Below are 8,968 nucleotides of genomic sequence, written 5' to 3'. Positions count from 1 at the left end.
TGTGGTTAGTTCAAAACCTTTTTAGTTAAACACACTTCCAAATATATGATATAATTAACATACTTCTCGCTAGAAAACAAGCAATTTCAACAAAAATCATTTCTTATTGATGCAGAGTAATTGCTGTTCTATACATATTTATTCTATGTTTAACATTGAAACGAGAAGAGATCCAATCAGGAGGACAATCAATTACAGTTAGTTCAGCTTGGTATACAGAGTATATGTTTTGTAATACTAGCCGCTTGCGTGGCCAGCTGCCTAGCATAGTTATAATGAAAAGAAAAAAAAATGTATAATGAGTTCAGCTAGCGCGTTTATAAAAATATTTAATATTTTTCATTAGACATCTCATGGTTTAAATGCATTTTTATTTAAATCAATCAAATTAAAGAATAGAAGTAATATTCTTCAGAACTGCATTTATTGCTTTTTAAATCCCTTAATTTGTTAATCTACAGCAGACAGATTAAATTTGAAATTCCAGTGTTTAACTGAATGAGAACATGCTGGCGCATGGAAGATAAAATTATTTTATTTCAGGCAATGATACACACAGTACTTTTAAATAGCCGAATTTTTTTATTAAAACTGAATGGTAAAGTATCTTATATATTGCACACAGGTAACATTCTGGAGCACTGTTTTATTTCGAGTAGTGTTACTAGTTACCACTGACTTTCAAAATATGAAATAAATAAGCAAATCTGAAATTCAACATTATGGTTTCGAAGTGCACATTTTGGAGTTAAGGACTACTTGTATTCAAAATTTGCTAGCTGTAGGTGCCTTTATTTTTTCCTGCAGTACAAGGAACATATACACATTTACATACATACGTACGTATACGCGCACACATCATACATACGTACGTATACGCGCACACATCATACATACATACAGATTCTTCTTTAATGGAGAAGAGAATTAACATTTACTATCGATTTCCAGGCCATAAAAATAAAATACGCATGAGCAGCCAACACCCTCTTTATACTCTAAACCATGTATAAATGTTAATTTCGCTGATTCCAAGAAATAATTTATTAAAATATATATCATATCTTTTTGCTGGATAGCAAAAATCTAAAATAATATCTAACATTTAACAGTACTTTGGGTATTGAAATTAGTAGTTACGTATGTAAAATAAGAAACAGTGCTGTAAGTAATGATGCAATATTTACAGGAACATCAATGTTGATTGTATATTTTATTTTGTTTTAGCAGATCAAAGTGTTTCCGAAGAATCAAATGTGTCTTCTGTAGACGTATCCGGTGTTTCTCCAGTTTCATTAAACGGACCAGATCAAGTAAGTCACATTGCTTAAAATGGCCCAACATTCAAAAACTTAGCATTGTTACTTCCATAGGCATCCAAAAAGAAGATTTTAACGAGAAAAAATTATCGTAATTTGTAAATTTTTTAGGGATAATCGAAGTGTTTTCTCTTTGGAAAAAATCACTAGCAACGCAATGTTCAAATAGATAATTACTATGATAATCAAAAATTCTTTTTCCTTCAACTAATCCTCATTCACAGATTTTTCCTATTACTTTGCCCATAATTAAACGGTTCTTATAATATTACTGAGCTTATAATAATTATGATATTTTAATTATTGGGCTGCTGATATTTAAAATTGAACTTGACGATCATAACTAATTTGTTATTTTTAAAAAGTTTTAGCGTGTGTCAAGCATGAATATTTGCTATAAGATTTTAAACGTAATTTAGTATGATTTTGCTTTTTAAAACGAATTCGAAATTAAGCCAGTTGTTTGTAATTTTATCTTAAAAAGCAATACTTCGTGCATAGGCTCTCAAATTCAAAGACTGTAGGTAGTTTCAGTAGTTAATTTTGTCAACTCCTTTTCTCCCTTCCAGCTCTTTCCTTACTAGAAGGAATCAAAACTTAACTTACTGTCAAATTCTTTTTCTTTTTATTTCGTTACAAACGTATTGAAATGCCAGTGAAACATTTTTAGTTAATCCCAGGCATAATGTACAGTAATGCTGTCTCTGCACATTATTGGTTTTGACAAGCACTGCTGTAAGAAGTGATAAACATCTGTGGAAGCTTCTGCAGTTGCTTCTGGCTTGAGAATGAAAAATGTCTATCATTTAAGCAACTTTTACTGAGGTCTAAATTTAACTTAAAAGAAAGTTCATATCATTTTGAAGGAGCAGGCGAAATATGGGTTTTTAAGTATGATCATTTTAAGTATACCGTAAATGCACGAATTAGGGCAAAATTTTGAACTTAACAATATTAGCGTAGCCGTAAAAGCGCTCTGAATAAGCACAACTGCCTCAAGTAAAACCAAAGTTCAGTGTTGGAAGCTTCAGCAAACTTCAGCTTGTGTAACGTTTCCTTCATTGTACCGGATTTGAGAGCACTCAACAAAAGTACCTTCGAAGAATGCCTACTCTAAGCAGTGCAGCTCTCTCAGACTGGGTAATTCTAACATTGGACACTCGATGCATTTAAAACACTTACAGAGTTTGACTTTCTTTGGTAGCATAAAGTAGTAACAAGCTCTAACAGACTTGGAGAGTATCGCTTGGTCATATGCGAGAGTAGTAAAGTTATACGTGATTCTTATGGGAGCAGTTCATCCAGCATAGTGGTTCTCCTTCGTAAGTTCACAAGGAAAACAACATATACCGAAAACTGTTTGAATCAATCAATGTACTACAAAATGACATTTTGTAGTACATTGATACCCTCTCTGAAACTGATTTACCCTCTCTGAAACACATTTTGCAATGAAAATATTTTGGTTTATTATTTGGCGAATATTTGAAAGGCGCTTATTTTTGAGTTACAATACAATATTTCGTACATGTCTGAAAGAGTTAATGAAACGCTTTTATATTTCTCTATTAATACATTTGCTCTTTTGAATTTAATTAATTTTTTGCTACAATTTTCGCTTACACTTTATACATAAATTACTTTAAAATTAAGTCTGAGATCAGAATTAATTTAAATTTCAATTTAATTGTGAGTAAATGAAAAAATTAATAATTCAAGCTATATGAAATTCCATTTAAAATGTAAAGTATACTGTTACGATATAAAATAAGTACAGGTCGAAAATAATCTACCTTTTTTTTTAGTGTTACTGACTTGTCGATTTGATACAAAATATTGACCAAAAATTTTTTTCAACAGTTTAATAATAGTGAAATGAAGAAAATCTTTAAAGAATATTAAAACATATATATATCTTAACACTCAATTTTACGAAGACATGATGTTGTGTTTAACAATGATCACCAATAACGCTGATTAAATCTGATAATTTCTTATTTTTCTTTTAGGTTCTTGACGCAAATTCTTCTTGCATGGTTTTACCAAGGATGTCAAATGCACAGTCTAGCTATCCTGCCCCGTATGCTAATAGCAGTTTGATTTGCAATACTTCTGGTTCCCGTAAGTAAACTAAAAGAATGTAGCTTATTAGTTTTAATCTAAAGCTGTCTCTTCTTAATTTTGAATTATCTTTTATCCCGGCACGCAGAATTAAAGGAAAACATAGGAAAGTGAAATTAATTGCCAGGTAATCGTTGTAAATGCAGTTGTCTGTAAATCTATCCAATCTGAAAAAAATATCAATACGCATTGCCTACAGCACAAACTATGCAAAGAAAGGTGCTGTTGTTAAAATTCACAGACTCATTTAATATTCTTATTGTGAAATTATTGAACGTTTATGCGTATTCAGATACTGTTGAAAACAAGCTTAATTTCTAAAATTAGATGTGCAAACACAAACTCAGATCGTGCGATTTTTTGCAAATTTGCTACTTTTTTACTTTTTTTTTTTAGCAGCACAAGTTTTTGACAAACTTGTGCTGCTAAAATTTATGTTATCGAATTTGCGATTTTTCTGCTACTTCATCATTTCGCTGCGCTACTTTTTGCTGCTTAAAATTTCTTTTTAAATTTGTTACAATATCCGTATATGCTAATATAACGTATCTATACAAATTAATTTATACTAAATAAAAATAAAACTTATTGCATTTTTTTGACTAACAACTTTCCAGTTTTACAGTTGCATAAATGAATGTGACCCGCTTTTATGTAGAGGAAGTATAAAAAAATACTAAGTATATACTCTCCCCAAAATATATAACAGGTGTTCAAAACGAAACACACACACACCGTAAGGGAAACTTTTCAGATTTTATATTACGCCCAAAAGGGAGTTTCTTTAACGTTTGGTGTGTTACTTTTATTTATTAAATATCATGTTCTTAAACCACATAAATTCAATAGACCAGCAATATCACAATATATTTAAAAACAGCATATCTTTAGAATTTCCGATACACAATCTCGCGCGTTGGAGATAAAAATGTTTTTTTCCGTACAGTTTTGCCACTGCTTGCTTTATCTTTTCGTTTAAATTCAACACCAAAGTAGTTGGTGACTGTGATCGTAAGTCCGTGCCATCTGTAAACTATAGTGTTTCATAAAAGGGTCTTTTACACCGTTCTATCTTATCTGTTCTATCTATTTTTGAGACTGCGAGAAGTCGCAATTTAGACTTTTAAGTAAATCTTGTTTCATTGTATGTTAGCAAAGAGGATTAGATCCCACAAGCTAACGACACCGGGTTTAAAACGATCTACATAATAAATTTACCATTATTTTCGCCTTTTTGGTGGTGGTGGGGTATTATTAAGCCTCTTTCTTTTTGTGAACTTATTGTTCTGTGTTGCATGAATCTTACAGTCGAGATTAATATTTCATCCCGTTTTTAAACCATTGATATCAGATGTCTAAGCGGAGCCCCAGCCACCAGCGCCTTGGAAAATTTCCTGAAGTTCCGATGGCTCCGTCTAACCTTGGATACTGTATTTATATAATTATAAATAATGTATTTATATAAGGCAGGATATTAACTGTGCTTTCTAGGAATTTTCTTCTCTAAACGTATCAGCTAGCTGTAGAATATAATGTTTAATATTTGGACTGAGTGAGATCACATCGGGTCGGATATTAAAAAATTTCTGGTAATTTTTTTCCTGCCACCTAAAAGCTAAATATAGGTTAATGTAATGAAAGTGAAAGAATCTCACCGAAATTCTTTTCCACAAAGATAGTGCGGTAGAAAAAATAACTGACTCTTGTTTTTATAACACAAAATAAAAGACGCACTTTTTTCGATATAGTGGAGCATTAATTCAATTAATTATAAATCATTTGTGTCAAAAAGTTGTGAAAAATCCATTTATAAAAATTAATAATTTTTTAAGTAAAAAAAATGTAGTTTACGAAATCATGAAATAGTATTATTACGGATTTGGTATTTAAATAGCTAATGTTAGTTGAATTATAAATTAAATTGTTTTATACCCCGTGCAGTGCAGCGAGTGACGAATATTATGAGAAAGCTTAGCCGGAAAAATTAAAAATACAAGAGCACGTGCATTTAACATTTAATAAATAAATATCTCTTATTGATTTCGAGAAAATACCAGAAAATTCTGCCGCATTTAAAAAGCTTACATAAGCGGCATGTAAACCTCTCAATTCATTTATTTAGTTAATTGTTATTTTAAGAGTTTGTTGACTGCTCTTGTTGACTGTAGCGAATTCGCGGATAAGCTTTCTCTAGCTGTTTTGAATTAAGTTCTGTTGAATGTCTGCGTTGATAAAAGACAACTACTGTGAGATATTGTAATACTGTACGAATATTGAGAAAATTTAAACATTTTGTTTTATTTGTTGTGATAATAATGAATTTTGTTCATTTTTCATCGAACTTGTGCATTCAATTCATAACGAATCCGTACGCACGCAGCAGTATTTAGTTTAGGATAATATCCTATGAACCAGTACGATTTCAATTTCAGAAATTCTACTCCAGAATATTGTAAACTGACATTAAGCCACTGAATATTTTTCTCGTAGAATAACGAAATTCCATGTAGAAATATTGCAGAAGTTTTCTATAATTTGCTGGAATCATTTCGTAAATATGGCATTTCTCTATTCAAGCGACTTAATGAACTTATGTAAATATTTTTATGCCTGTAACTTGTATGTTAATTAACATAATTTTCCTATGAATGCAGATACTTGAAGGTATCTCAAGGAGAGATATTTATCTGTTCATTAATCCTGTGTGCATCTGCGCGTCTGTAAACTTACTATCGCGCCCTCAGCTCACATTTCTATTGATAGAAAGAAGCGAAGAAAATAATCTAGCAGCGATAAATAACAGATTAAATACCTTTAATACTTTACAATTAATTTAATAATTTTTATTAGGACAAAACAAGATGCTGCGAAACCTTTTGCAATCCGCTGAAAATTACTTCGCGACCATCTGCTCTTGATAGTTGCCGAACGGTTAAGACCACTTAATACTGGTAGTTTGGGGTTTTGAACCCAGGGTGAACAAAATGGCTGTGTGGTTGGTTTTAGTGGATTCGAGTATGAAATGTTCGGTTTGGTTTACTTGATTGTGGCAAAGTACTCGAGGTCTATCTGCCTAAGAGAAGAATGCCTCCGTGGAGGACTTTCTAAGGGAAATTGGTTCGTATACATTTGTTACACGTGCGTAAAAATACGAAAACGTCCAGGCAGCCAGCCCGTTCAAAGGATTTGAACCTCGGACCCATCTACCAATGTTCAGCGACTTTATGTGGGTCCCATATGTAATGTGAATACGCCGAGTTTCCCTTAGAAAACTTCCACAAACGTGTTCGTTTCTTTAGGTAGATAGCCACCTCTTATGTTTTTCGATATTTAAATAATCAGTCAACCAATCATCTTCTAGAGGCCCGCATTTTAGGAGTCTTTGGTATACACTATACTAATACAGTTCGTTCTCATTAGGAAATTTGTATTACTTATAACAATAAAACAATAAAAATTTGACATAAAAAAAAATAACTCATTTGGATAGTCATTCATATAAAGTTATGGTTTCCTCTGCTTTTGTCTCTATCACGAGTTTAACACCGTTACTGAAATGTTCTTATTATTAATACACATACCTTATACATTACGTAGCCGTACTACAGAATTTTGTTGGAATTACCTCACATTTTTTCTGAAATTCTTTCACAGCGGGAAGTTTTAGTATCTGAACAGCACGACCAACTGATTTCTGTTTTAAATAGCTGTGACAAAATTGCTGACATTTAAAAATTAAAATCTTATAAACTAGCTTCTGATACTGAATTTCGCTTTTCTAAAATTTTTCAATAAAAACTATAAAAAACTCACAAAATAAATAAATAAATAAAAATATGCGTTAAGTTTGTGAATTATATTGCATTAATGCTTTCTCCTTCTCTTTTACAGCATACAAGAATCAAATGTTCCTTTCCAACGGTTCTTCGGACTACACATTTATTCATACTCCAATGCCAATTCTGCAACGTAACAGAAATTTAATTGCATAATAAGCTCCTTCTACATGGCTTCTACAAGAAAATTTATTTGCTGGTCAAGGTCAAGCAATATTAAGATATTTTATTTCCTCGGATTGCTTAGAAGACAGACTTGTCGAAGAGGTTACTGTTTTCTCTCTACTTATTCAGCTCCTGACAAAGATACAGTGTTTTCATCATTTTGAAGTTTTTTAATAAGTTTTGTAAAGTTCTCCTTTTTATAGAATTTCTTTACATTATTTTGATTCCATCGTAATTCAAGGGCATAATATTTGTACTTAAATATCCTCTTCGATAAGACTCTCCATTTTTCATTAAGCTTGAATAATACAGTCAATATTTTTCCTCTTTAATCAAGTTCTCCCAGTGTTACGCAGATAAGGAAAGTTCATATTATGACACGGTGAAGAAATTGAAAAATGATAACGGTCTATAAATTAATGAATTTGGTGCAGTTTTCACCATTCATACACAATAAGCAATTTTCTTTCGAGTAATAACAATAGAAATAGATAGAACGTTCATTTTGAGTTCAACAATGAAAATTAATTCAAAAAATATCAAACAATAATTAATCCATTCGTTAGTCTAAAATAATTTATCTAAAAATCTCTTATAGAGTTTTATATTTTCTGTCTGATAGTTATTCTTTATGCAATCTTTCTTCTGGCTTCAGTAAATTTGGGTTTTAATTTCCTCTTAACTCCAAAAACGTGTTAAGTTAATTGTCATATCAAAAAACAGAAATACACATTTAAGGTTTTTTTTATTTATTATTATTATTATTATTATTATTATTATTATTATTATTATTGAAAAGTTCTGTTCCCTTTCGCTCAAAAAGGTGATAAACTAGTGTTGCTCCTCCAGTTTCAACTCCTAATGTATATAGTATAAAATAATTTCTTCTCTATTTGTTTAATTTATTGCTTTACACTTCTTGCTATAGCTACAATGTGAGTTCTCCTCGTACTCTTATACTGTCGGTGTAACTGCCAGTGGAACTCTATAGAGTTCCACTGGCAGTTACAACTCCTGCCAACTACACTGAAATTTGGACTAATAAATCATTAATAATGTGACATTTAATTTGGTTTCTCGACTCTCTGATGTAAGTGAGATAATATGTAATGGAGTAATTTTTTCCAGCTCTGTCTGATTGTCAGTCCTGATTCAGGTACCTGGTGACGAAAACGTAATTTTTGTATTCTTATGACCTATTTCTAAGAATATAGAATAGACAAACTTCCTTCCTAATCTAAATGGCTTCAATTTATTTTTGTCTGGAAGCATGCTAATGGCATGTCACGTATACTTGAATGAAAAGCAAACCAAATATCGGAAGTAGAATAATAAATTATACATAAGTAAAAAAAGATACACAGATAAAGCAATAAATTTACGAGCAAACCTAATCTCTGAAAAAGTTTTGAACAAGTAAAAGAAAATCATGCGAAAGATTTTATTATGTTAAATAATGTTATAACATATAATACAAAAATGTTAATTTTTATAATTCATTTCTAATTTTCTTGACCACGAATAATT

The 8,968-nt window shown here is 31.0% G+C and overlaps 1 long non-coding RNA gene across 1 annotated transcript; it reads left to right on the top strand.

Moving 5' to 3' along the window:
• The first annotated feature begins 3,334 nt into the window (after positions 1–3,334).
• On the top strand, positions 3,335–8,463 carry LOC118187186 (uncharacterized). The gene is made up of 2 exons (XR_015039311.1): positions 3,335–3,440; positions 7,332–8,463. It is a non-coding gene; the product is annotated as an uncharacterized LOC118187186 (long non-coding RNA).
• Positions 8,464–8,968: the final 505 nt, after the last annotated feature.

This window comes from Stegodyphus dumicola, chromosome 2 (assembly GCF_044657685.1).
Source record: "Stegodyphus dumicola isolate Sdum_Otavi_A_Nest chromosome 2, ASM4465768v1".
Classification (NCBI taxonomy): Eukaryota; Metazoa; Arthropoda; class Arachnida; order Araneae; family Eresidae; genus Stegodyphus; species Stegodyphus dumicola.
The sequence above is the reverse complement of the archived record's forward strand: the minus strand, read 5'-3'. Positions and strand labels throughout refer to the sequence as shown.